General features: G+C 37.5%; 1 long non-coding RNA gene across 1 annotated transcript in view; it reads right to left on the bottom strand.

Annotated features, from left to right (window-relative positions):
* The window catches only part of LOC146492049 (uncharacterized), a 505,246-nt gene extending 481,911 nt beyond the window's left edge, over positions 1–23,335 (bottom strand). The window contains exon 1 of the long non-coding RNA XR_014872260.1: positions 19,171–23,335. This is a non-coding gene — a long non-coding RNA (uncharacterized LOC146492049). The remainder of the gene's footprint in view (positions 1–19,170) is intronic.
* Positions 23,336–24,906: the final 1,571 nt, after the last annotated feature.

The raw sequence follows: 24,906 nt of genomic DNA, 5'->3' as shown, positions 1-24,906 counted from the left end.
CAGGTGGCTGTCCAAAGCAAGGGCACTGGAGCATTTCTGTGATCTCACAGAGGAGATCACAATTTCCCTGTGCAACAGCAGGCAAAAAAAAAAAAGCCGAAACAGCAGATGTGACCATTGTCCTTTAAAATGTGTCTGGTTCAGCAAAATATTGATTTTATTTTGAAAGGGAATTATCAAAATGTTTGTTTGTTTTTATTTCAAATGTGCAAAAAAAAAAGTTTAGTTATAGCTCCCTTTTTGAATGGACCTTTTGGTGTGCATTTGTGAGAGGTCACTAGATTTACAGGGAAAAAAAGAATAAACATTACTAGTTTTTCAATACACTTGTGTGGGTTTGAAATTTATCATGATCTGCTGCCTACTGGCTGCAAAAAAATATATCTGGCCCAGATAAATTCCTCAGTTTAAAAATCTGGCCCGACTAACTTTTTAGTTGAATAGCCATGCACTAGGCTTATGATTAGACACCTGCAACATTAAAGGCATTGACCTCAACCTCAGCTCTACCCTCTTGTCTGCTAATAAACAAACATGTTAAGCTGCTATGCTAAACTAAAATAAAGAATCATTTGTAAACTTTCCAGACCTAAGACTTCTTACCAAAATAGGTAGAACTGTAAAGCTTTCCATCCAGACCAACTCCTTCACTGGACTTTCTTGACTTTCACACCAGGGACCCAATTGTGAGCCATACCCATATGGAAAAGATATATAAAAATCTTATAAAGGTGTATCTGTCTTGTCTGAAATTTGTATGAATAGCATACAAGGGTGAAAACAGATATAAGATCCCTTGAAAAATCATATAAATGAAACTTGTATGTTTTGGATACTTACTAAAACAATATATGAAAGTAATAAGAAAGTGGCCACTTTCATGAGTAAATCATATGCCTTATATGATTCACTATATGAAGTACGCCACATCTTATGCAAGTCTTTTATAAGTTTTTAACTATTTCTTCTCCATATGGGTACAAACCTCAGATTTCCAGACTTCATTTGTGTGGTTGATGTTAGTTATGAATAATCTTATGCTGGTAGATATGTTATTTGATTAGGGTTACTATTACACTATAGACTATTTCACAAATTCGCATGAGAGTTTGTGAGTTCGTCCACTAGACATGACTAAGAGGTGATTGGGGTGGATGGCTGGGTATACTCATTTCTAGATTTGTGCTTGAAAAGCACTAGTCTGGTTAAATTTTATATCAGTAGCAGGTGGAAAAGAAATACAATATTTACCATAACATTTATCAGTGAAATAAACCACTGTCTATATAAAGACAAGCATTATTATGAAGCGCTTTAAGGCGACTTTTGTTGTGATTTGGCGCTATATAAATAAAATTGAATTGGATTGAATTATCAAGCCAAAGTGACTGTTTATTTTTGCATATACCCACATTATTTTGAAATTGCAAAAATAGTAGAAGACAAATCTCTGTATATTCCACAGGTTTTTGGACAGGCTTAATCCTTTTTCTGTTACCTGTAGGTAAATACATCATTACATTTTTCATCGAATTCATCATTAGCAAGGCTTAAATAACACTGCCAAATGAAGCAGAGCTGGTGTTTCCAGGACATGTTTTCAAATTATGAAACAATCAAGCTGATGCTGCGGGCTCTCCGTTAGTCAACATTTTCTGTCAAATTTCTCCAGTGCCGCGTAAGCTTGAGACAGAGATGTGGCTACACAAGATTACTCTCAAAATGCTGTTTCATAAATGAGTGATTCAGTTGCATCATGATCTCTGCCAGCAGCACATTATGGGGACAAAATGGCTGAGCAGGCTGTGGAACAAAAACAGGGCTGGAAGAAAGCTGGATACCTGCAAGAGATTGTTGTGATAAGCCTTGGTAAGTTTCAACATTGATGTTTATTTATTACTCTAGAAACACCTTGAACTGGATCTTTATCTTTTTCTTCACAGATATGTTTTTTTTTGTGTGTGTCTGTGTGTTGGTACACTAACGCACTTGATAATTCAGGATATCAACCAATGTCTTTTTAATTCACTCATATGATTCAAAACATAGCAAGCTGTCCACTGCCTCGAGCAAAGACAGAGAGCTACTCATCATTCAGTTCAGCTCCAGTTCAGCTGATGCTGAATGCCATGAGAGAAATTGTACTAAATCACTTGGCTAAGCACAATAACCTACAAATCCTGCACAGGCCATGCACGCTACACACTGAGCTGGAGATTTCACACTGTGATCCTCCTTCTCCTTTGGCGCTCAGAAGGTGAGGAACTCCTCCCACCTGCCTATGTCTTTTTACAGAGTCTTTGTAAGTGGGTTGATATTGACTAAGGAAGTTTAGGAGGTCTGGCCATAGGAGTGAGTGACCCTTAGTGCACCCACGCCACTCTTGAATTTTTACATACAGAGCCTCTTGTTCATTTGGCTATATATAGGATTCTCCCCCCCCCCCCCCCCCCCCCCCAGACATTAGGTCTTGAACCTGCAGATGGTTGCAGTAGCCTCAAGGTTTAAATTGTTTGCTTGTAACTAGAGGATGAAAACTGTGGAGGAATTGGACACAGTCTGGAGTACACAGAGGAAAGAAATAAATTATAACCACAGTAAAAGTGATCTTGAGCAGCATGGCATCTATCTGATCGGCTTCTATTTGGATTTTTAAGGCCCACCCCTTTGAGGTCTACAGGACTGAATGTGAGAAGTAACCCTAATCATAATAGTAGCTCTAAATTATTGAGAAACAAGGTCTTCTAGAAAAATACCTCTTGGCATCCACTAAATTGGGATCAACCCATTTACCAGGTAGTTACCTTGTAGCTACCTGCTAAACAGGCAGAAACTAGAAGATTTTACTGTTCAAATCAACTCTCTTATATGTATTTTTGTTCATAGAGTTCTTGTAATAAGATTTCCATCTGGGCATGCAAAACAGGTGGAAATTCCATCAAAAGGGGAAGATCTAAACCTAACCCACCTGTCAAATGTGAAGAGGTTAAAAGGGAAGACATCAGAGAGTTAGCTTGTTTGTTCAGCAGTGCCTTAGTAAGGCTGGAACAGGTCTGCATGTTACTCACAGCACTTTCCCCCTCCAACAGAGAAAGGCAAGAAAAACACTGTGTAGAAAGATAGGGTATAGGGCTAGAGATCACTTTGATTAAGCATCAGCAGATGTTCTCTTGGCTTTATCAGACTTGGCTCTATCTGTCTTCTCACTTCCTCACCACCCTTTTGTTCTGTTTCATCCATTTTAATTCCCGTTATCTGGTTTGAACTAATCTGCCTCATATTACTGATAGCACACCTTTTGATAGGTATCCTTTTGATTCCTCAGAGAACAATGGAGGGTCATCTTCTTCTGAAGGCTTCTCATCACCAGTCCACAGCAGCAGGTCCCACACTCTGCAGAACATTAGCAGACACACAAGCACATTCATGCCTCTCTCTTCCGATAGAGTTGAGTGTAATATGATTACGGGCTGTCCCTCTGTGACCTGCGCATTTTCAATCTGACTGCATTCTGCCAAGACTGGCTGTTTGTACTAAAAACTTTAACAACTCACCCACTCTTCACTGGGCACATTTGTAAATTTATTAACCAAGCAGCTATTTGCAAATAGCTTCAAAAGGTTCTCAGTTACAGCATTAACTTCACAATTTTATCCCAGAAGCAAACCACACAAACATTTCCAAAGCTTCCAGCTAAATTTGAGATATATTTGAGGTCATTTTATACTTCTCAAGGACTTATTCTCGCCAGGATTTTTTGGCATTCTGTGGAGGCTGTTTGAGCTGAAATCTGCTGAATTCTAGCCTTGGGGAGACCTCACCAGGCCTGTGCAGCTTGTCTCTGTGGTCTTCACGTCAAAACAGGAGCTAAAGAATTATCAAACACAAATACATGTCTTACAGAATAACTATGGAGAAACTTTAGAAACCGTGGTTTTTAAAGCTTGAGTTTCCTCTTTTGTGTGTGAAACTGAGAAGCCTGTGCAACATTCATCTGTCCAGATGTATAAAGCATCACAAGTTAGGGAATGAATATCTCAAGCGGCCAAATTCTGTGAAAGCCTTGAAGCAGCGTGTATGCTGCTTCGCGTTTCAGCATAATGCACTGGAGCTTTGAGCTTCAAGAGTGTCAGCATAATTCATAAACATTTTCAGAATTCCAAAGATAAGGAAACTTACTAGCACAGCTTAGTGATGCGAGTAGTTGGAAAGGGTCGAATGAGTGATTAAAATGTCGGCATATTTTACCACAAGCCAAAACAATACATGTTTGTTAAAGTCAGACTATACATGCCAGCTATAGACCTGTTATACAATATTCAGAAACTTTTTTGAAGAATGTTTTTGAAGGTTTTTTAAGCTCATATTATTAATTTTAAATTTATCTTTATTGTAATTAATTAAAATGACTTCATTTGGAAATGTGGTCCATCGATGACAGACTGTTATGGAGAATGCTGTATGTCCAAATGGAGATCTACCATGGGATATTTTGAAGTTGCCATTCACCAATCTTCTAGTGTCTCTATTACTTGTCTTGTCTTTGGATGCATAAAGGAAGAGGAGGTTGACTGTTTGTGCATTTGAAACCTAATTTAAGAAAACTCGAAGCTAAGTAGATGATATTTATGATGATGTTTATGTTTTTATTCAGTCATCATGTATTGCACAGACTGTGCAAAACAATTCATTTAAGCGCCACACCTATACTACAAACAGTGACTAAACAGGCTCAGCATAAAGCAATGCTTACATATGCCTTATTATTAAAGCTACTCTCCCTTCTGAGTAGAAAAAAAAGAAATAACATCAACAAATAGATAAGCAATAATATTCTTACCTGCAACGCTCAAGAAAAAAAAAAGCTCTGTACTGTAGAATGCATTAATAGCAGATCTGCCAGAGTAAGTATGTAAAAAAGCTCAAATTAACCTTAACTGTCTTTGTAATAACACAATTTAAACTGTGGATCTAAAATTGCGCAACAAACCTAAAATTTTTAACCTTCTTTTTATTAATTCCTTAACATAATTTTAATATCTTCAAGTAGATCGTGTTTTCTGAAGGGGAAACACATAGGGATAGTTTTTCGAATTCAGTACAATATTTTTATGTTGGAGCCACTGATGGTTATCATGGAAATATGCAGTTAGAGTTGTAACGTCCTTACTAAGAGGCAGTAGGTAGGTACATCAAATATTTAATCAACATGTCAGCAGCTCAAAGGATTTAGACATACATACCGTTCTGCGCATAAGAACAGTAAAGAAAAGTGAAAATGTCTTGTTGTAAGACTGCGTTGAGGTGGCTACAATAAACACCAGTAACTCAAATAACCACATTACCACCAATGTCTGCAGAAGCCCACCTCTGAACATGCAGCACACTGAATCTGAAAGCAGGACTACAGCAAGAGAAGACCACATCGGGTGCTGCATGTTCCACAAGGTAAAGACTGAAACTGATACAATATAATTGGCAAAATCCACAGCAACTGTGTGATGCTGTCATGTCATTATGGACCAAAATCTCAGAGGAATCTTTCTAGCACCCTGTTGAATCTAGGCCATGAAGAATTAAGGTATTTCTGAAGGTAAAATGAGGTCCAGCCCAGTACTAGCAAGGCATACCTAATGAATTGGTTGGGAAATAACTGCTTTGACTGCATAAAACTTGCAGTCAGCCTCTGGGCATTTGGCACTGATAAACAGACTATAAAAGCAAACCTCTTATTTGAAGATATGACTCAAATTAATCAACTGCCCATAAATGTAGGCAGTTTAGACAGGACTGTACTTTAACTAACAGTGTCAGGTGCTTTTTTGAGACCAGAAACACTGCTCCCATATCATTTACACCAGTGGCGGAGCGGGTGGGGGGCTTACTGGGCTTAAGCCCGGGTTGTTTTTTCAGAAGCCCGGGGTCTTTTGGAGTGTAATTTGTTTCATAGTTAGATGCCTGACTGACAACTGTATAAAACAAAAACTACACACAATATTCGAAGCACATAGTGAACACTGTGGGAATTTACGACTGTGCGTAAATCCCCCCTAATATTGGAATGATCCGAGCTCAGACACTAAGTGAGGGGGCGGGGGGAGCTGCTGCCTGCGAGTTTGCTGTTGGAGAAACGCAGCGAGGCAGACAGAGGAGAACTGAAGTTTAACCAGGTACCAAAGCAAATCATTCGTACTGTACAAATAATGTAAATATAACGGTGCATCACAAAAGATTGATATCAAACTGATCACTTGACCCATATTACGTTACTTGATCTTCAAGTGAATCAACAAATGGCGAAATGAAAAGCCGAACAACAACAACGCTGTTTCTTTTGAGTCTTAGCTTACATGTGTGTTTATTTCATATTTTCAGTTGTTAGCCTCCACCGCTAAATAAAGCACTCTAAATCGGTTTCAGTAATGTACTGATATACAAGAAAGGACATAAGGGGCTTCTTTCAAAGAAAAAACTCTGGCAGATGTTATTTTATATATTGTGCTTTGTATGTTGTTCAGTATATTTCTATGCAGAACAAGAGGAATTTCAATACACAGCAGAACATTTACAGTTGAAACCAGATATTTACTTAGTGTTTTTTCCTTAGTAAAAAACATAAAAACATTTTTTTTACTGTACAACATCAATTTTGTGTAAACTTGTTTTGTTTTAGATAAATGAATATTGAAATATCTTTTGAATTAGTTAAATGTCAGAATAAAAAGATAGAGCTGTCTATTTTTTATCACTTTCATCAAATTTAGGAGTACATAAACACTAAGTTTATTGTTAATTAATAAGAAAACTGCAGACGATTCCATTCTGAGCTTAAGAAGCTTCTGATAGGTTAGTAGAGTCCATGTGAGTAAATTGGTGGCACACCTGTGGATGCATATAAGACACCCCCAAAACACAGAGCCTGTTTCTTTGACATGGGGAAATCAAGAGATATCAACCAAAACACCAGGAAAAGAATTGTGGAGCTCCATAAGTGTGGCTGAATTTTGAATACAATTTGGTGCCATTTACAATTAAGAAATACAGACAATTTATCTCTCTACTCTTAAATTTGACAAATGTGTTTTTTATATTTATCAATCTAAAAAAATAAACATTTAGTCTGATTTGATGTTACAATTAAAAAAGTGTATGTGTTTTTATCTGAAGAGTGTGTAAATGTCTGGTTTCAACTGTATATTTGATGATGTTGGTGTTTGGCTTGATTGTCAGCACAAAGAGGGAGAGAGAGGAACATAGAGGGAGAGAGAGGAACAGAGAGGGAGAGAGAGAGGAACAGAGAGGGAGAGAGAGGAACAGAGAGGGAGAGAGAGAGGAACAGAGAGGGAGAGAGAGGAACAGAGAAGGACAAGGAGAGGAGAATGAGGACAGAACAGAGAGGGAACAAGAGCCAGGTGAGACACACATGTTAGTCAGATGGTTGTTTGATGGTTGTTTGCCAAAACTCATCAGAACATGTATCTAGTACCTAGTGTATCTTTGCTATTTTTCAAATTCTATATTTATTAAGTTATGTAGGTTTGTTTGCACAACAAGGCTAAATAATTATATAAACTTTTCTGAATCTAAATAGCAAGGGCGTAGATTTGGCATGGACGGAAGGGACGTGTCCCCACCAATATCCAGCAATTATTGAATTGTCCCCACCAATAATTTGATCTCTTCGAGTAAAGAAAAACAAACCTGATAGTGAGAAAAAAACGATCTGTCAGCGTCTCATTCAGCGAGTGGAGCAGAAAGAGTTAAATTACGTTCTCTACTGGAGTCCTACCTCATGTGACAAATATGGCCAATGTGATTGGCTGAGCCTTTCAGGGATCTCTGTTAAGTTTCAGCAGCGGCAAACCTGCGCTGCGAGGAGGAGACGAGGATGGCAGCACAAAGGAAGAACCTGGATATAAGAAATTGTTTTTCAAAGAAACCTGTAAGTCACTTAAATTCAAGTTCACTCGTATAATGTGTCCGTCACAATAACGTTACAGGGTATGCTAGGCCATACATGCCAACACTCCCGATTTTTCCGGGGAATCCCGAATTTCAGTGCCCCTCCCGAAAATCTCCCGGTGCGACCATTCTCCACCCAATTTCTCCTGATTTTCCACCCGGACAACAAAACTGAAAACCATATCCCAGACCGGCCCAGCCAATTTCAGTTTCCAACAATGGCTACTATTACTGCAGCTACTTAGTTTTAATATTACTCTTATTACTCTTTCTGGGTCGCAAAATAAACTTTTAACACATTTTCAGGCGAGAATGTAGCTGTGTAAACGTCAAATAACTTAAACATGTTATTGTTTGGCCTTTTTCAGTGCTTTAGTTGTGTTTTATTTGTTGGTGAGTAAATCGGTTGGGCTGAGACTAAAGTTATTAGATTAAATTAGATTAAATAAAACTTTATTAATCCCTTGGGAGGATTCATCTGGGGTTCTCACACAGCTGAATAAACTGCTGTGTGAAAACAGCAGTTTATTCGACCATCTACGCCAGCGTCCGGTTATATTTTAGACAGCAAGGAGCAGACGGTAGGTGACGTAATTCTGAAGGCTAGACCGTCCAATTTCACAGTCGCTCATTTCCGGTCTACCCGGCTTTCGGAGGACCCGGCCCACTTAGACCACAAAGGCCGGGTCCTCAGGTGGACGCAGCCTCTGAATTTGGACACCCCCGGCCTGTTTCCGGCCGGACAATAATAACGGTGACATTTAACTTATTTTATCCGATAAATAAACACTGTAAGATTCAAGTTTTTTGTATATATATGTACATGTATATCCCCCCCAGCCCCTTTGAATGTCTCCCTAATTCTGAGGTCTCAAGGTTGGCAAGTAGGTGCTAGGCTTGGTCCACATCAGTCTAAAATTGTATGTAACCATGAATAATGTGATGCCATGTCCACCAGGAGAGACTGGACAGTATAGATGTAAAACAAATATGCCAGCAGTTCATTTCAGCTAATGAGAGGAGCAGGCATGTGTTTGTTGTGTGGGGCATGTAGTCCATGTTTGTTGCTGTAACAGTAGTTCATGTTTAGAATAAAACATCCCAGCCCCTATCTGATAGAGGGCAGTAGTGCCTAAAATGTTGCATAATGTTGCTGAGAGATCTTTTACTTTGTGGTAATCTTAGATGAGTAGTTTTATGGACAAAACCCACCAGATCATTCAGTGTTCCCTTAGTGCTAATGTGTCAGAGATGTTGGTGTACTATAACTGAAGTAATGTTGTTAAGTCCTTAAAGTCATATTGTTTTATTGTCATGACTGTATTTGAAGCTATTTTTACTTTTGTATACCTGATTTATATGGAATATGGCTGAAGTAAACTAAAGCCTGAAATACTTAGTCAGTCATTTCTTTAATAGTAATTTAACATTATATAATTCACATATAAAACTATGAATTGTAATTTTAAATGGTTTAAAAGCACGTAGAATAGCATATGTAGGCAAGTATATTTCTCCTTTTTTATCAAGAAGCAAAAACAAAAAGGAAAAAATAAGAAACGGGGCAGGGGTCGATGGTTGAATCATCCGTCCCCACCAATGCCACAACCAAATCTACACCCTTGCTAAATAGTGTACTTTGGTAGAATTAAAAAATAAGTGTAGTGCAGTTCTATGATGATTTTGAGTGTTTTGATTCTGGTTCTGTCTTGGTTAAGTCCTAAAGTAGTCCTGTTTTAATTCCCGATCAGTTCTGGGTCTGGTTGAATTGGGGTTTAGTCCATGTGTCTTGATACAGCCCTGATTTTGTTCTGCCTTGCTGCTTAACTAAAAAAAAGAGTTTAAGATGTCCTGCATATGTGATATATATTTTTTCCTATATGAAGCTATTCTTTTTTGAAAAAACTGAAAGCACAGCCTAATAAATCTCTCATTCACCCCTCCCCCCAATCCCACATGCATACTACCCTTTAGGGCTAAGCCCCGGGTGTATAAAATGTCTGGCTCCGCCTCTGATTTACACCATTCAAAAAGTACTTAATATGTTCAACAAAATAGTTGTTTGCAGTTGCTGTTTCATATGAATAATTTTATTCGTCTCTAGAAGGTGAACTAGCTGTGCTGCCACAACTTTCTAAGGACAGCACAGGATGGAAATAGGGTAAAAAAAATTACATATCAAATCTCACCTTAACCCTGCTTGGAAAACTGGTGTAGCTTTTGGAAAAATGCCTGTTTTCCAGTCATTTAGGAATCTGCTGTTTCTGATAGATTTGTGAGATGTGTCACCAGTTTTATTAATGAAGTCTTTTGTCAATAAAGTTTTTAATGAAAGCCAAATATGTCTTTTTGCCCTAGACTAGATCATTGATTCTTGCTTTAATGAAACTTTAATTGAATTGGTTGCCTCTCTCAAACAGAAATTTTGAAGAGGAGGTGGGTAGCATTTTATGTACTCACTGTACACTCACTGTGTGCCTGAGTTGACCATAGTACGGATATTCCAAATGTATGTCATCATGAAGATGCCAAGACCAGAAAAGGCAAAAATAACAATTATACATGTTGCGAACATACTATGCATACTAAAGGTGGGTATCCATACAATTGTTACTGAAGTCTTGTTATTCAGACTTCAGCTAAGTGTAGTCACTGTTATTGTAGTAACTGTTTTGAAACTGGTTAAAATAAGTGACGGGTGGCCCTGACTAAGAAACCAAGGAGAATGCCCCCTCACAGTGTACAGACTTGGCACTCATAAGGTAGGCTGTGCTAAAACATATCCTGCTTTAACATCCTTTTTAACCCTGATGGCGATCATCATTTACAAAATGAGAATTCATGTTATTCAGTAACACTTAAAGCAACCAAAAACTCATCAGGAACATGACCATAGTGTGTACTGAGGTCACAGAGCAAGGGAGTGGATGTTTTTCTATAGACCTCTGTCTGGCAATTGGTCATCAGCAAGAACTTTTTTGCAGGTTTAAGGTACTCATGCACTGGCTTCACTCTTCAGACCAGGACCCAGTCTGAGGTGCAAAGCAAGTTGGACACCTAGGATATGTTTATGCCATTTGGCTTCACCTATCCGCACACTGGCATTCAGGATGAGAAGTCACATGATGGTGGTTGTCAACTCAATAACTCAGGGTTTATCGATCTAACTATGAGTGCATTCACATTCAGGGGTTGGAATGTACGCATCTGAGCAGTCACAAGAGTGGTTAGATATACTGGCATTAGAGCAACTAAATTTAGAAAGGAAGATAAAACTGCAATATTAGACAAATATGAAGAGGATACACAAATGATACAAATGTAAAACAACAGAGCTGATGCAGGTGAGTCAGTGCTATAACAGTCTATAACAGGAAAAGCACTATGCTGTAGTTTAGTACTAAAACTACTAGATTAATTTGGCATTAAGTGCTTTGGTCAGGAAGACTGGAAAAGACTATATTAATTAAGATTTTTGTCAGTATTTGAGGCCAGAAAGGAAATTACATAAAAATGACAATTCTGTAAGTAAATGGAATATCAAAGCCATTTCAGCAAGCCTCAGGCAAATCTGATTGATTCGAATTGTTGTTCTGTTAATATTTCTTTAAGACAGTTTTAGTTTTTTCAACTCCAGCGATGTTGAAAGGTATGTTCCTGGTGACTAATTTGCTAGTCATTTAAACAAGAACAAAAATTAGACTAGTCTATGATAGTGGAATAGTCTAAAAGACAGAAAACTCTCAAATCTTTTAAAACAGTGCACAACTTAAATGTATAAATTAAAACTTTGCAATAAATAAATTTTTGTGTCTGTTTTAGGAGCTGCACAGTATCAAAGTCTTAACTAATTACTTGTCAGTCACAATTTAAATGCAGAGGAAAAGTGTTGCACTTTGTTTAGCTCAGTTCATTTCAATTCTGTTTTATATATAGTTCCAAATCACAACACCACTTGCCTTCAGGCAGTTTGTAGTGTGAGGTAAAGGCCATACAATAATCCAGGGAAAACCATCAACTATTAGATGGCCCACTGTGAGTAAGCACTTGGCGGCAGTAGGAAGGAAAAACTCCCTTTTAACAGGAAGAACTGGTAGAACTAGGCTAAGGGAGGGGCAGACATCTGATGTGACTGCTTGGGTGTAAGGGGAAGAAGACTTTGTGCCATGTATAATGTTGCAAACACACACAGTGTCACATTAGTTTAGCTAATGTTAGTCATACTGGCAGTATTAGCCAGTAGTATGTTTTTAATGTTGGCCTTGCTTAACATGGACATCCACTAAAATTATAGTATGTATGTGTATATGTAACAGAAAATAAGGAAAACATAATAGGACTACTTCAAATGTCAACAACAGATGTATAAGCAATAAAGTATTTTAACTGTTTTTAATGTATTTTTGTGCCATCTTAAAAACAACCCACACACTTCTAAGCAGTATAGCAGAAAATAGTGGAAAGCAGACTATGTCACCCCAAAAAATTAAATAAAGAAAAAAGTGACATTTTTATATTTTCTTTTTGTTGTATATTTTTCTATTGCTTATATAAATAACTATTTTGAAAAATCCCTACACACATTACATTCCCAATTTTTGTTAAATTTAGACAATCTGTTATAGGGCTAAAGATGAGTCTTGTTTGGAGGACCTAGTAGACAATACAATGTCAGTCAAAAATGGCTGGCCTGTTTGCACAGAAAAACAGCTCACCTGAGAGACTGGCTGAAGTACAATGTCTCTCAATGATTTTCCAATTTGAGTACAAAAGCCATGAGGATTGTTACCTCACATTAGGCAGCAGGACATCTTTTGAAAATGCTGCCAGCATATTATGAATAAATCTGTGTACTCCATGCATTTATGGGATATTAGTTCAGTGGGAAACAAGAAGAATATCCAGCCCAAGCAGCTCTACTGATATGATGCATAAAAAGATAACAGTGTTTCAATGATGATTTCCAAAATTTCTTCCTCATAATGATGTTTTTCCAACTCTGTCACATCAATTGACTGTTGCGCCATTGTAGTCTGAAGCTATCACTTGTGGCAGTACCCTCACTATCAATCATCTACTGTACAGACAACATTGAGATTGTCAACACATTGCGACATAGATAAACAGTTTGACAAGAATGTTTAGATAGGAACTGAATACTGCACAAACTCCAAGTGAAATTAATGAAAGACTGTAACTAGTATGTTACCTTGTTAACTGTGGCATAGAGAACAGGAATGTGTGTTGCTAAAGAATTCACTACAGTTTGCAGTAGTACTTGCTCATTAAGAGGATACAGAATCTATACTTTCTGACATCATTTAGAGGTATACTGCACCAAGTTCAGAGGATATAAATAGTGCTGGTGTTGTGTTGACATCACACTTCACATAAGGAATGATCAACACGTTAACCATAGCTGTTTTAAATCACAGGATGAGAAACTGCTGTTCACGATGTTACTTTTCAAATTTCATACATTTTGGTATTACAGTCGTTTATTTTTCTTCTTTTTTTTTGGGGGGGGGGGGGGGTATTTAAGCGACTTTGAAGATAATGGTTCTATAAAAAGAAACAGTTACAGTTCTCTTGGTGGAAATGTTTTGTTCAATGGACAAAAATTCACACAAGTAAGAAATTGAGCCCACAATTCTCACAGGTTCATCAAAGTTGGACAATAGCAGAACAGAAAAAGAATGGCTGGTGTGATGAGTGTTTGTTCTGAGGTGCTCTGAGATTCAGATGCTCTGAACAACATGAAAGCATAGGTCCATTCTTCCTTGATTAAGTGGTTCAGGAAGGTGGTGGTAGTGTAATGCTATGGAACTGCATTTGTGTTTTTTGGCACACACTGGTGCCTTTACTACTAAGACAAAACTGTAGAAACACAAAAGTCTTCCTCACTATTGTTGCCAGCCATGTCATCACTTTAGGATCATGGTGTACCCATGATGGCTGATTGATGGCTGCTTTTGGCACAATAACACGCCAAGTCAGAAAACTCAAATCATCTCAAACTGGTTTCTCAAATATGACAGTGAGTTCAGTGTACTCAAATGGCCTGTGCAGTCAGGTCATAATCCTATAGTTTTAGCTGCACATCCATGATGCACATGGATGTTCATCTGAGAAAGCAGCAGCCGGATGATGCTATTATATCACTATGGACAAAAGGAATGTTACCAGCATTTTGCCTAATTAAGCTCATGAAGAATTAAGGCAATTCTGAATACAAAAGGTATGCCTAACAAATTTGTAGGTAAGTAAATAAAAATATAACACTACTAAACAGTAGCGTAGCAAGCCATACTTGTAAACGTTAGACTATATAAAATCTATTAATACAAATTTCTCAGCTAGTCTAGGTTGTAACACAGTACTTTCAAGATGAGCCAAAGAAGTCTCTACTATCTATTCCAGTGAGACTTCCATGAACACTATACCTGTCACTGAAGTAAAGAAGTATGTGAGAGCTGCTTATTGCTATGACAGGTGTTTGTAAAACAGGTCTGTGTAACAGAAGCATTTTTACAATGAAATTTTAGTTGTTGTTTAACTGTTTTAGCCTTTAAATTGTGTATATATGCCTGAATACAACAGCCTTTCTTAGGAGCTTTTCACAAAAGAATCTCTTTCCACTGCTGAGGAGGTTATAGTTTTATTAGCATTTGCGAGTGTCATCCTGTCAATAAACACACAGCTCAAAAGTTTTTGAATGAATTTGGTCAGCCCTTTGGTCAGTGATAGCTGTTTTTAAAGTGCTTTATAAATTAAGTTTGCTTGACTTGAATTCGGAGTAAACTTTGTAGGGGTGTTGAGATGGGTCGTATTAACAATTCATTCAAATCTGCCTATATTATAGTATATAGAAAGTAGTAGATTTAACTTATCATATCACAATTGACCTTTGACCTCTTGTTTAAGGTCAATACCTGAAGGTCAAAGAATGAACTGCCTATTTAGAAATATACTAAATGTACTGCATAGCTGTATAATATATAATAAGCTATCCATGGCTCCCATTAGATGGTGAAGTCAAAAAGGAAGTTCAAACATTGAACAGTGAAACTGTGAACAGATCTATATAAACTACAAAACATAGATTCAATGCTATTCATGAGTTCCTCTCACTTCCATCTTATACAGTGGCTGGTGATTTTAATGAGAGATTATACAATGGCTGGCACATGATTAGAAATTACATTTAAATTATTAAAGAAAATATGGTAGTGGGGAATCATTTGTTCAATGTGTGAGTTGATGACCAGCAAGCAGAACCAATTGGGAAATCAATATGGCAATACACCTAAGATTAGCAGCCATGAATACAAATGAAAAAGCTTGTCATTATGGATCTCTGACGACTTCAGATTCTGGATGTAATTGTGGTTGATGGCAGTACAATGGAAACAATTTATTACATTTTACAGGAAGGAACTGGAAATAAAAGGGGCATTTTTTTGTTGGTTTTTTAATGTTGCTATCATTGTTGTTAGCATCGTGGCATGTTAAATGGTAATTGTCTTGTTTGGCTGGCCTTTCATGTGAGTGGTAAAACTATCTATCCACCTCCATTTTGACAGTATTTCAAAATTTGACAAAAAATCAGCATTGATAGGATTTAATCAGGGACCAGCACATGATTGTCTGTGCTGCTTCCATTTATCCTGCTCATATTCTTTTATTCCTTTGTTTTTGCTATAGTTTTGTGCTGCTTCCATTTATCCTGCTCATATTCTTTTATTCCTTTGTTTTTGCTATAGTTTTGTTTTTGTTTTAATCATACCACTGTAAAGTCAAAGAAACAGGATGAGTAGGAGTTTAAAAAATGAATGTGTATGAAAGACCATCAGCAATTCACATGATAGCAATCAAACAGAGAAGAAAGTACATTTTAGCTTATTAAATATTATTGCTAGTGTCCCTTTAGTATTATTCATCACAGCTCTTACCAACCAATGTTTTTGTTTATTTTTCTTTTATATTCCCAAAGATGAATCCATCAAATGTAACATTAATAAAGGATAAGGCTGGGAGATGAAAAGACCTAAACTTAGTCACTAACTCAATTCAGTTACACTTCTCTGCTCTCATTGTGGCTCTTAGTCCCACTGATTGCTTCTGAAGGTTCAACTCTAGCAGCTTTGTAATGATATAATGCTCAATGTGTAAATAATTTTTTTTTTTTAAAAACTGGAAAAAAAATCTATATAAACCAAAGTATCAGACAAATTGTGACAAATGAAAAGTCAAGAGATCAACTAATTCCATGTATATCACTGTGAATATCACTGTGAACTTCAAATGTCAACCAGCTTCTGGTGTTTAAGTAAAGGTCACCCGAGTCAGTAAAAATCATCTTGATGGATAATTGAAAACTCAGACCTCAGACAGAGGTCTGAGGATGACCCCAGTCCCTTGGATGACTCTTGCTGGGTCCTTTACTTATACAAGATATTTCAATATGTACCTCAACTATAAGCTTTCATTAAAAAATGCTTAGGGTTTTAAAATATTCCAACAAAATTATATCTTTAGTTTTATTAGCCCTGAAGTGGAAGATGCAACCAGTCAAAACTTTAGACACACCGTCTCATTTAATGTTTTTTCTTTATTTTACTACTTTCTCCATTGTAGATATATACTGGAGAAATCAAATATATGAAGCAAGATGTATTATTGGAGATGTATTATAATTATGTAGCAAAGAAAAAAAATGATAAACAATTAAAAATATGCCTTATATTTTAAATTCCATCTTTTGCTTTGTTGACAGCACAGTAAACCCTTGGCCTTCTCTAATTGAGTATCATTGTGTAGTCACCTGAAATGGTTTTCCATTCACAGGTGTGCCTTGTCAGGGTTCATTTGTGGAGTTTCTTGGCTTTGTTCGGACCATCAGTTGTGTTGTGCAGAAGTCAGGTTGGTACACAGCTGACCTATTTGACAACTGTTAGAATTCGTATTATGGCAAGAACCAATCTGTCAAGCAAAGAGAAAGGACAGGCCAGCATTACTTTAAGAACTGAAGATCAGTCAATTCCAGAAAATTAGGACAATACTGGCTCACATGAGGTGGCTGTAGCTCAGGAGGTAGAGCAGGTGATCAGCAGGTTGGTCGTCAATCCCTGGCTCCTCCAGTTCTTGGGCAAGATACTAACCGAGTTGCTCTCCAATGCATCCATCAGAGTGTGAGTATCCTTTGAGTGCTCTGGGAGAGTAGAAAAGCACTATGCTACTGAGGATGAATTTATCTGACAGAGCTGACTCTTGGTCTTCCTTTCATGTAAATGGACTGAGTCTTCATCTATTCAGCCTCAGAAATTCCAACTTAAGAGTGCCAAGGAACTACCAAGGAAACGTAACAAGCAGAAGAGATTTGTTTGGGCAAAAAAACACAAGGAATGGACATTAGACCAGTGGAAATCTTTGCTTTGGTCTGATGAGTCCAAATTTGAGATCATTGGTTCCATCCGCTGTGTCTTTGTGTGATGCAGATAAGGTGAATGTGAATCTCTCTTTAGAGATTCACCTTATCTCTAAAGATAAGGTGAATGTGAATCTCTACATGCATGGCTCCCACCATGGTGGCTGGCGACACTTACACCAGCAAAGCCACAGCATCCTGCAGCGACATACCATTCCATTTGGTTTGCATTTAGTTGGACCATTTTTTTTCAACAGGACAATGACCACACACCTTGAGGCTGTGTAAGGGCTATTTGACCAAGAAGGAGAGTGATGGAGGGCTGCACTAGGTGGCCTGGCCTCCACAGTCACCTGACCTAAAGGCAATCAAGATGATTTGGGATAACATGAGCCGTAGACTGAAGGCAAAAGGGCCAGCAGGTATGAAGTAACTACCTCATGAAGCTCATCAGGAGAATGCCAAGAGTGTGCAAAGCAGTAATCAAAGCAAAGTATGGCTATTTTGAAGAATCTAAAAGATAAAATGTTTTGAGTTATTTCGCAATGTATGTATGTACAATGTAAACACTCATGAAAAAAGAGAAAAAAAACCCCCAAAATTGGGGTGCTCTAAAACTTTTGACCGGTAGTGTACACTACCGGTCAAAAGTTTGGACACACCTTCTCACTTAATGGTTTATGTCTCATTGCTCTGTGAAAGCATAGTGCAAATAAGCAATTGAAATGAAAAAGCAGAAATCAAATATTTTTTAGAAAGGTCTTCCCATATCTGTTGCAGAAGTTCCCATACATATGTGGCACTTGTACTTGACTGTGCTGGCCACTCCATGTTTTCAAGCTTCCCATCGTGTTCTTTTTTCATGAGGTAGTTCTGGCATAGCTCGAACTTATGTTTTGGGTCATTATCTTGCTGTAGGATGAACCCCTGACCAACTAGGCACATACCAAAGAATATTGACTGCAGAATGCTGTGGTAGGTGTTTTGGTTCAGGGTGCCTCTGTACAAGTCACTGACCCTAGATCCCCACGCATCTCACTTCCTTTTCCATGTTTGATAGTTGATGCCACAAACTGTAGACAATCTTTTTGCTTACTCAATGGCGTGCAAAGATCCTGTGTGATGAACTGAAGATTTCAAATTTTCCATAATACCTTCTTCCAGTTTTCAGTATAGTCCAATTGTGGTGTTTCATGGCCCAGTCAAGCATCGTTTTTGTCTTATTCTAATGTCTTTGCAATGACATCCATGTTGCAACTCCTTCTGTCCAACCTGCAGCTCAAAGTCTCTTCACAGTTGACTTGCTTACTATGACCACTATTAAGCTGTTGTCCTGTGAGCCACATATCACGCAATCTGTTAACTCTCAGAAACGTATCCTCTGATTCGGGTCTGCCAGACCTCTTCCTGTCAGAGTTTCCCCCAGTTTCTGAGTGTACTGTACTCATTGACATCTTGACTTTCTTTGCAATTTCTCTGTAGGAAAGACTTAGATTTTTAAGTGTTATGATGATCTGTCTCGCTTCCATTGTTAATTGCCTTTTTCTCGCCAAGGGTATGGTACCACAGTGTGTTGACAGAGGGGGTTGTAAGTAATCCAGAAAAGTTGGAACACCTGTAGGAATTAGTAACAACAGCTTTCAAGACTTGATCAACCTCCATTGCTGTAGAACAGCTTTAAATTGTTAACCCATTTTGTGTTCCCTGAAAAAGGCCTTTTTGTATAATTCTGAAATGTACATTAATTTTCAGTTTTGGGTAACCTTACCTTTTTTTTTAACCTCTGGCAGTTCACCACTTACCTTTGTACCATGTCAAGCTATTTATTGGACTTGAATGACTTGAATTGCAATAAATAACTGGAAAAATGGGGTGTTCTAAAACTTTCGATCCAAAGAAGTGACAAACCAGAGGGTCTTCAGCAGCCAAGGCTCACTGATGTATGTAGGGAATCAAGGCTGGCCCCTGTCGTCTGACAAGCTATTGTAGCTCAGCTTGACGAAAAATGTAATGCTGGTTCTGATAGAAAGCTATCAAAATACATGCATGCAAGTACATCACACTTTCTTGTGTATGGGACTGCACAGCTGCAGAACAGTCAGAGTGGCCATGCTAACCCCTGGCAATCACTGAAAGCACCAACAATTGCCAGGTTAGTATCACAACTATGGAAAGATGATAAGCCAGCGGAGGCAGTGTGATGCTCTACTGGGACACCTCCTATGTAGTGGATGTTACTTTGACATGTACCACCTAACCAAGCATTCAGCCACTTCTTCCCAGGAGTGGACGTCCCAGCAAGATATTTCTAGAATTAAGTTCTACTTATCATCTTATACTTTCCTTTCCAAATGTCTGCTTCTAAGATAAACACACACACACACACACACACACACACACAGACAAATAAGAGTACTGCAATAAAATAAATCTACCTTAACAGATCTATGAAAGAAAGTAAATTCTTTTGTTGAAACAATCAAAAATATAAAGCCTGCGTTTTTATGTAACACTGTTACTGATGTGAACATAATATACATATGTCAGGTAACAGCAATTTTGATGCAACACTAGCAAGAGAAAGATTCCTTTCAGTTGAAAGCAGCAACAAGAAGCATGTGCATTGTCACACAAATCGGATTTCCAGATATGACAGTGACAAAGCCTAAAACAACTGGCCATTGCAGAAGAATTTTACAGTGTCTGAAAAGGTATTTTTGAATAAACTGAAAAGAAACGACAGTGCCTGTACTTATGGCATTGTTCGAAAGTGACACCCAGTCCAACAATGTGGCTCACTGATGTGTTTTTAATAGTCTGGACCTGATGGAAGATAGGAATAGGCTGCACCAGGCTTTGGATATACAAACAATATTTGATAGCAGGATAAATTTAATTCATTATTGATTTTGGGCTTTTCATTCATTCACTAAATTTGATGAAAATATGAAAAGTATATGATACAGAAAACTATATTGCCTGAATTATCCTTTGAACATCATTTACAATCAGTGGGTGTATCCTGAGATTCTCTCCAATATTCTCACCATTCATTCTGAATGTTTGCAGGCAGGTGGGTTAAATTTGATTTACTTCGACTGGCGGTACAGGACCCTGGTAGTTATAGCTTATTGCTTTTTTCTATTTTCTTTTCTTTCTCATCAACCAACCTGTTTGTGTTCTCACCACTGTTATTGCCTTCTAGCAGCTATTTCATGTGTGTATGTTCGTGTATTTGGTTAGAACAATATGAAAGTTCTTTGAAGCCAGTTTCATTATGCTCATGGAGTGACCTGATGCCTTGCATTAACCTTTTGGCTGTACCAAGTGCACAAGGGTGATTTGTTAGAAGTTTTAAGACTGAAAGGCAAAAGAACGCATTGTTATTATACCATGAAAGTGTTTGACACAAACCAGACATTATTTATTAATTTCTCCATTTTGTCTTGAGCTGGAAGCTTTGATTCTTGGCCGACTTGAGCTATAACATGTGACTCTGATATGAACAACTATACTGTGAAAATAGCACTGCTTTCGTTTTGCAGTTCTTTTATATCAAGACAGTTTTATGAACAATGACTCATCCAAGCATTCACTAAAGAACATAAAGAACTCTCCATCTAGCTGTCTCTCTTTTGTGTCCCCCTTTGTGTCATCTGTTCCTTGTACTTTATTCTCTATCACTTCCATCAGCCCTTTGTTATCACTTAAAAAAAAAAAAAAAAAAAAAAAAAAACAGGAGCAGTTCTCTCATACTCAGTGAGCAAGTATGGTATTTATAAAATCATAGGTTATTCTGAATACCAATTTCCTTGCCGTGCACTCTAAACCTATTTTCACAGAGATAAAAAAATAAGAATAAAAAATAAATCCCTTATAAATTTATTTGTTTCCTTCGCCATTAATTTCTTAGCTTGAAACAATAAGTTGCATTCCTCTGCTATCACCTGTGCTTATAATTGTTTACCGAGATTCACAAATGAACTGAAGACAGCATGGTCATAGCTGAAAACTGGATGTGTAATGCATATGAATGTACAATGATTCTAGTAAATCTGAACTAATGCAAAACTTAATTTTTTGGTACACTATTGTAATGAGATGAAATTAGATACACCTGGAGGTTTGAGGGTTTTGCACAGTATCATAGTTCTTCCTGCGACTGCACTCTTCTTGACTGAGACCTTTGATGTTATGCCTGGAATCCTGTTATTACTGGGACTTTGTAGTTCACCATGTTTTTCAGCATTTTTCTCATGCTTTTTCTTCCTGATGCTGACCAATGGGATTCGTTTATCTATTACATTAGCAATCTTCCACTACTATGTCTGGATGGTTTATATACAGTTAGGTTTGTATATATTTGGATATATTTAACCTGCTCACTGAAATAGTTTATGGACATAATATGTAGACTCCCAGCTGTCATTTGAGGGTATCCACATTCAAATTGGATGGAAGGTTTAGGAGTTTCAGCTCCTTAACATGTGCGACCCTCTTTTTGTAAAGGGACCAAACATAATTGAACAATGGGCTCCAAGGCTATTTTATGGGCAGGTGTGGGTAATTCCTTCATTATGTCATTATCAATTAAGCAGATAAAAGGCCTGGAGTTGATTTGAGGTGTGGTGCTTGCATTTGGAAGATTTTGCTATGAACAATGTGCGGTCAAAGAGCTCTCCATGCAGGTGAAACAAGCCATCCTTAAGCTGCCAAAACAGAAGAAAAAAAAAACATCTGAGAAACTGCTACAATATTAGGAGTGGCAAAATCTACAGTTTGGTACATTCTCAGAAAGAAAGAAAGCACTGGTGAACTCAGCAAAGCAAAAAGACCTGGACATCCACGGAAGACAACAGAGGGTTCACTGCAAGGCGCAAGCCACTAATAAGCCTCAAGAATAGAAAGGCTAGATTGGCTAAAACACATCTAATGAAGCAAACACAGTTTATAACAGTGTTTCATAATACAGATGGACAATGACACAAGACATACAGCCAAAGCAACCCAGGAGTTTATTAAAGCAAAAAAGAGGCATATTCTTGAATGGCCAAGAGAGAAACCTGATCTTAACCCAATTTAGCATGTTTTTCACTTGTTGAAGCCTAAACTTTGGACAAAAAGGCCCTAAAACAAACAGCAACTGAAAGCTGCAGCAGTAAAGGCTTGGCAGAGCATTTAACAAGAGGAAAGCCAGCATTTGGTGATGTCCATAAGTTCAAGACCTAAGGCTGTCATTGCCAGCAAATGGTTTTCAACCAAGTTTTAGAAATGATCATTTATTTTCAGTTTTCAGGAATTTGTCCAATTACTTTTGAACCCCTGAAATGAAGGAATCGTGTTTAAAAAATGCTTTAGATTGCAAAGCAAAAAAAAAAATAAAAAAAATGCTTTGCAATAGTTTTGTTCAACTACTGAATTAATGCTGAAAATCTGCACTTCAGCTGTATCTGAGTTGTTTCGTTTAAAATGTATTTATCATTTAACATTCATTGTGGTGGTAATGTACAAAACTAAAATTAGAAAAAGCTGTCTCTGTCCATCTATCAATTTTCCTCCACATATCTGGGCTGTGTCAGCAGCCTAAGGGGAGACACCCAGACTTCACTCTCCCCAGCCACCTGGGGAACATTGAGGCATTCCCAAGCCAGCTAAGAGATAGAAAGGAACCAATTGAGGTGTTGAAGACTTTCTTTGTGGAGGAGTAGAAGCTGTACTCTGAGCCCCTCCAGAATGACTGAATTCCTCAGCCTATCTCTAAGGGAGAGGCCAGTCACCCTTTGGAGAAAGCTAATTTTGGCTGCTGGTATCTGCAGTAGGTAAGGGCAGGAGCATAAGAGCGAAGATGGACCAGTACAGCATCCGCATCACTGTAGATGTGGCACTAATCAATCTGATGGTCTCCCACGCTCCTCGTCCCTTAATCATAAACAAGAGTCTGGAATACCTAAACTTGCTATTGGTGTGTGTGTGTGTGTGTGTGTGTCTATATATATATATATATATATATATATATATATATATATATATATATATATATATATAAGAAAGTTGATGGAAAACAAAGATCCACAGGAAGATTGCCTAGAGTTATCTTAGAGTAGTATTAGACTCCTAGGAAAAGATAATGGCATTACAAATCTTAGTCTTGTTTATGTCACCAGAGTATCAAAGTACTGCATTTATACTTTAGTGGGCTACATCCAGGCTACGAAAAACATCAGAAGTAGGAACTATGAGGATCAGTGTGGTCTGTTTCTTTCTATTGCGTAACATGATTGTTTTAAAAGGGAACTGTGGTAAATAAAGGTCCATTAAATGTGTTGTCGTTTAAACTCAGCATTTTGTCTCACTAATATAAAGACTAAGTGTGATATAATTTGATACAATAAAGTACACTGGGGAAAATAATTATTTGATCCCCTGCTGAATTTGTAAGTTTGCTCACTTACAAAGAACTTTTTATGGTTGTTTTTTCATTTTAATGCAGAGAGACAGAAAAAAAAATCTCACTAAATAAAAGTTATAAAATGATTTGCACGACATGAAATATTTGTTTTTGTCCCCAAGCCTCTCCCTTTAATGTCTGTTAGTATCAGAGTAACAGACTACATGCAAAACTACTTTTCACTACATAACTGTGCACAAAAGGATAAAAAAAATAATGTGTAATGCTGATTATGTGGTATATAGCCTTAATGATAAAAATGAATTCCAACAAGGGGAGTTAGCTAACTAGTTTCCATCTAAAGATGATATGCTATGTTCTGACTGAGGGATTTCTGAAAAATTAAAAACGTATAGCTCTGCTATTACTTTGGACACAAATGAAGACAGAAAACTAAACAGCAGTGACATTTGTAGGGTTACTGAAGTTGGGCTAGTTAGTATATAATGATGTTCTACATGGTGGCTAGCTTCAGAGCTATAAATAAACCCATAAGCACAGCAAAGCTAGAAGATAATCGCTAACTTTTTACCACTGAGTAAAAATTAACACGAGGGTTCCCAATGGTTAGGGACAATTGCAATCCCATGGCAGCAAAAAGATGCTGTAGAATTTCAGAACTTCAGTCAGGAGAACAACTAAGAAAATGCAACACAAGGTTATTCATTAATATACTACTTCATGGGCTGGGCTGTAGTTACATCGTAAGGTTTTAAAAAATGAGCTTTAAAATGTGCTGCTGATGAATAGTGGTAATAATAACCGAGAGATGCTGACAGTGATCACTGCCTTTTTTTAGGGGCTTGTTCAGATTAAATAGAACAAAATACAAAGCATTAAAACATAAAAAAAACAACAGCATCAATAAACGTAGAGTAGTTTGGATCTGGAAGCAGGGTTCATATCACTTAACAACCAGACAGGACTGAGGTCTGGAGACTTTTTAGTCTACTCTATGACCTCATTGTGCTTCTTCTTTATCACTTCTTGGTTGACTTTGACGATGGGGCATAGATGACTCTCCTAGCATGACAATGACTCAAAATATACCACAGTGTTTTTGCCACTA

This window comes from Neolamprologus multifasciatus, chromosome 23 (assembly GCF_963576455.1).
Source record: "Neolamprologus multifasciatus chromosome 23, fNeoMul1.2, whole genome shotgun sequence".
Taxonomy (NCBI): Eukaryota; Metazoa; Chordata; class Actinopteri; order Cichliformes; family Cichlidae; genus Neolamprologus; species Neolamprologus multifasciatus.
The sequence above is the reverse complement of the archived record's forward strand: the minus strand, read 5'-3'. Positions and strand labels throughout refer to the sequence as shown.